This window comes from Alosa pseudoharengus, unplaced genomic scaffold, assembly GCF_046254945.1.
Source record: "Alosa pseudoharengus isolate Yale_2024_CS ecotype anadromous, Long Island Sound unplaced genomic scaffold, YU_APseudo_1.1 YU_APseudo_1.1_scf_17, whole genome shotgun sequence".
Lineage (NCBI taxonomy): Eukaryota > Metazoa > Chordata > Actinopteri > Clupeiformes > Clupeidae > Alosa > Alosa pseudoharengus.
In genome coordinates this window covers 13,190,640-13,195,639 of record NW_027468640.1, presented here as the reverse complement: position 1 = coordinate 13,195,639, position 5,000 = coordinate 13,190,640, and the positions used below count along the sequence as shown (strand labels likewise).

The window sequence follows — 5,000 nt, the reverse complement described above, 5'->3', positions numbered from 1 at the left end:
TGGTTGGTTACTTACATTACAGGAAGATGCGGGATATGTGTAGATAACTGCCATAGTGGCGGTACAGACTAACCTCATACATTTCTGCAGAGGATTTTTTGAGTGCTGTGTCTCTGCATTATAAAGTCTCTGCTGTGGGCCAGTTTTGGCCCTCATCAGGCCCAGTTCTGGGGTCTAACCCCTTTCCAAGTGTCCTCCGTTATCAGCAGTTGAACCATATTCCCCTATGCAGTTTACAGCCAGCAACCAATCATGAAGACTGTGATGTCCATGAACAGCAACTCTGCAATTAAAAACATAACAAGCCCCGAGACTTCTCAGGAGAGGGTGGCAGGAAAAAAGGAGGTCTCACTCTTTAACAAGATAATTGGGTCACAGATTCAGACCTGTAAAAATGCTGATTAGGGAAGTTATATGCGGAAGAATGTAATTAAATTAGGTTTGGAGCCAATTAAAGTAAATTGAATTAAGGATATAGCCCAGAAGATGTGGTTGTTTGTTAAACAAGCTCCCTAGAGCAGACTCAATAGCCTATTTTCAGGAGGCGTTCTCTCTGGATGGTCTAAGTTGAGAGCTCGTTGCAGACAGTAGCTGGTTGTTGCAACTGAAAATGAATCTATCTTTGGCCTTCACACAACTGCTTCCTGTAACATATGTTTTCTTCAGGAAGATTTGTTGGTCAGATGGTCATATGAATAGAATCTTATCTGTAAACACAATATACCATAACCTATAACTCAGGCTAACAGCATTCACTGTTAAATTGTAACCCTCTATTAGAATGTTTAAATTACACACTTATTTCTCAAAGCCAGCAAGCATTATTGACCAACCCCGAGTATCCAGAGTATCTAGAGTATCCAGAGTATCTAGAGCAGGGGTGTCCAAACTTTTTGACTCAAGGGCCACATTGGGTTTTGAAAATATATAATGTTTTGTATCATGTAAATTACAAAGTAATTTTGTTGTAGAAAATGTATTTCTTAAGAAATACTGTTCATTTGATGTTGTTTAATTAATTTATAAATGGTGCACTGTCACTTTAAGACTCTTTTGCCAGCTCCACTAGCCTACGGCTAGTGCTGTACCTATGGCTCACAGTTTATAAATGGTCAGTAGTGGGAACTACTGTTGCCATCGCCATTTCCTTTTAAAAGTTTCTTATAAAAAGGAGATATCAATTATCAACAATAACAAACCAGCTGGAACCTGTCGCACTCTCTCCCTCTCGTGTACGCTCAAATGCGTTCCCAATTAAATGGAGTAACATAACGTAGTTACAGTAGATCTGCTGCAATGAAGATACTATGTATCTCAATTTAACAAGCTGTTTTGACATTGACATGGTAAACGCTCTCTAAGAAGAGTGTAAAGCAGTTTGCAGTAGCCTAAAGTTAATCACAATGTTGTCTATGCTGGAAAATAATAGCGAGCGGCCTATGATAACCTAATAAATTAAATGCACGGCAGGCCGGATTAAAGTGCGTGGCTGGCCGGTTCTATGATAAACTAATAAATGCTTGACGAGCCGGATTAAAGTGTGTGGCGGGCCGCAGTTGGCCCGCGGGCCATAGTTTGGACACCCCTGATCCAGAGTATCCAGAGCCAGCATCAAGTCAACACCAAGCACCCAGAATTTCATTAGTGGAGAAAATGCTTTACACACACTGCAAATGGGAAGCAGATGTATTACCACTACATCAAAGGTTTTTTTTCCCCTTTTCAGTGGCCTTTTGAGGGACTGTGAATGTATTTGGTGTGTGTGCGTGTTTCCCCCAACGTGCACCTTACACCACCCTCTAGTGTCGTTTAGGGCCGTGGTGACACCCCCTCCCCCTCCCTCCATGTTGCATATTCATGCCCGGGTGACACCAGAGGCTCGTCGGTGGCAGGTTGAGTCGACGGCAGAGATCCTCTCTCCACTCTTCGCCACTCTCTAAATCTGCCGACCGCCCAGGCTCAGGGCCGACACTAATGCGCCGTTACGATGACGGATTGACACGGCGGCGCCCGAGGAAGTGTCGAGATCTCAATAATTAGGCACTCAGCGCAAGGCGTCCAAGGAGCCGCACAACAGCTCTTGACACACACACACACTCTCTCACACACACACACACACACACACACAAAGAAATAAATAATAGAGAGAGAAAAAGGGGGGGGGTGGGTGCATTCGCCAGTTCGGACTTCGCTCGTTGACAGCCCATCTTTCACTCCTCTCAGCGAGAGCTGTCACATTTAAGAGAAGGGAGGAGGGGAAACGCAAGAAAATGAATGGGGAACATTAAGGTTGATGAGAGTGAGAGTAGATGTAGCGGCTGACCACGGAGGAGCCCATCCGGTCTCAGCCTGGCCCTCATTTGGCCCTAAATCGGCCGAGATTGGAGCCAAATCCGGGACTCCTGCTTCGGGACTGGTGTCTTAAAATTTTGTCCACAGAGAATGCTGTCAATGGTCTGTATCAGGAGCAAAAGCGGTTCTAAAGTTCTAAAGTTCTATAAATTCTAAAGTGTACACATTTCGACTGAGACGAGACAAGAGTGCAGCACAAGGTTTTCTGGACACGGCCCTGGCCATGATCTGGTTCTGATCCGGCATTGAATGTGGGCCGACTCCAACTGGTCTCCCAGCATCTTAAATCCATATATAGTGAATCAATATTGCGGACAAAAGTAGCAATGTCTTGAGGATTGCACATATGGCTGAGACTGAAGTGCAGTCTACCTGGATGTGACCAGGGCCTGCATCCAGTCCAGGAGGACTCCACTCTGGCCCGAGTGGGTCTCTTGAATGGGTCCACTGCCAATGGTGGTCTATATCTTGGGAGATATGAAATGAGAGCGTCGGGTGACATTCTGAAGTGTACCCTCTCGACCTCATAATCAGCGGTGTGCCACAGCCAGGCTGACACAAGTGTCCTCGTGTTCTTTTTCGATGCCTCCTCTTCCTCTCAGCATTCCTTGAGAGCAAGTCCGCCCAGGAGATGAAGCGCGACCACCTTAAAAGCCTTGTTCAGCCACTGAGGAGAGGCATCCTCCAAAACCCAGTTGTGCTGTGAGATTTTCTAAGCACTCGATCTGATGCGCTCAGCTCTCCTGCCCTTTTCAACTCGGACTGCGGCATCGAAGGCTGCTGCACCAGCACATTCGAGAGAGTCCCGTCTGTCTCTCCTGAAGGAAGGAAAGAAACCCCACAATCATCCCGATAGCGCAGCATGTTTAATGTATCTCTGCATATGCAATTATTACAAAGAAATCAGCAGAGCATTCACTTTGGAAGCCAGCCAGACACTTTTTTCCCCCCTCCCTCAAATAGACAGCGTTCACTGAAGAGTCTCGATTTATTTGTTTGTTTCAATGAAACTGTTTAACATTTCAAAAGCGGTTTTGATATTTTCAGAGGTGTGTAATTAGTCGACTAAAATCAACAACACGGGAAAAAATAACATTCTGATTATCCACAAAGCAATGTGGGAAAAAAAAAAAAGATGAAATAAATGAATATAAAACAATACCGTAATGAATACATGCATCCATATTAATATCAACATCAAACACAGCATTATTGAGAATTATGGAAGGGCTAGTTTAATTTGGGAAGGTCAAGGCACATCGGTAAGCTAAATTTCTTTCTTTCTTAAAGTTCTTTCTGGTGCCATTCTGTGTGGAAAAAATGATTTAAAAAAACGATAATTAGAAATGTAAACAATGACACAACATCTCTAAACAGGAACCAAGTCTCTTATCTCACTTGTACTCAGACTCAAGGAAGCTACCTCTGGATAATATTTGATATTAGATATTTTAGGGGCGGATAACTGAACACTGTACAATGTCATACTCTAAGCACTTGTTGAGAATCCAAACAGTTCACAACTTTAAAGAATTTTATGATTGAACTCCTTGTGCTGCCCTTTTTTCAAGTCATAAGCCTTTGAAATGCCACTGTCTGAGATGGAACTATAGCAGGACTATCTTAAGTGTGCCCAACCGATCAGTACAGCAGACTGTTGGTGACTGTTGCAGTGTGTGAACTCTGCTTTCACCGACCTGCTCTGTGCGTTTCTGCTCTCTCTGGCTAATCTTGGGAGGTGGAAGGACGACTCCACAAACCGTGAACGCGAGCACAGACGAACTGAGAGACCAGCAGCAGTGTTTAGAAATAGAGAGAGATTGAGAGGAATAAAAAGAGAGAGAGTGACGTTGCTTCAGCATTGTGTTTTTATCTGGTAGCTTGTTTTTGTGTCTGTCTTTATTGTTAATTTCCTCTCTAAATGTGAGAGATTCAGAGCAGAATAGAACAGTGTGGTGGCTGAAGCTAATTGCCCATCCCCAGCTTAGATGAAAGATATCCTCCAAAGGTATTTACTGACTCTGCCATTACACACACACACACACACATACACACACACACACACACACACACACACACACACAAATATTACATGATAGTTTCATTAAAGCCGTTATACTACACCCCTTCCCATGCCCACACTCTCTGTAATAATACCTAATGCACAAATAGCCATAGTCATAATTGCTACTACTTTCCGGTAATTTGGTGAGAGATGATGAAGCTTTATGAAAAACCCAGAGTACCCCACACCACCTCCCCCCCAACCTCCACTTCCATCTCTATGCAACCTCTTCTTTCCAGCCTCCTCTCTCTTATTTGCTTTCTAGCCTATTGGCCTAGTTTAGCATAATTCAGTGGATGAGGGTTAGACCAGTTAGCCTATAGCTAACCTGTATCTTAAAGGGAACTATAGGCTAACTGGTCTAATCCACTTCCAGTGAATTATGCTAAGCTAGGCTAACAGTGTCAGACTGGGTTATTGCATGCACAGAGAATAGAAGAGTAAGTAACTCTAACTGTTGGATAGCTGGGAAAGCAAAACTGATTTCTCAAAAGGTTGGCATATTCCTTTGAGAAACAGTCAGCAGCCTCTCTTTCGAATATCTGTTATAACTGTTATAAAAGCCTCCTACTGTATGTGCAAT

The 5,000-nt window shown here is 43.6% G+C and overlaps 1 protein-coding gene across 1 annotated transcript in view; it reads left to right on the top strand.

The window, feature by feature from the left end:
• LOC143127887 (adhesion G protein-coupled receptor L3) overlaps positions 1-5,000 on the top strand; it is a 197,182-nt gene that overhangs the window by 184,549 nt on the left and 7,633 nt on the right. The window lies entirely within an intron of this gene.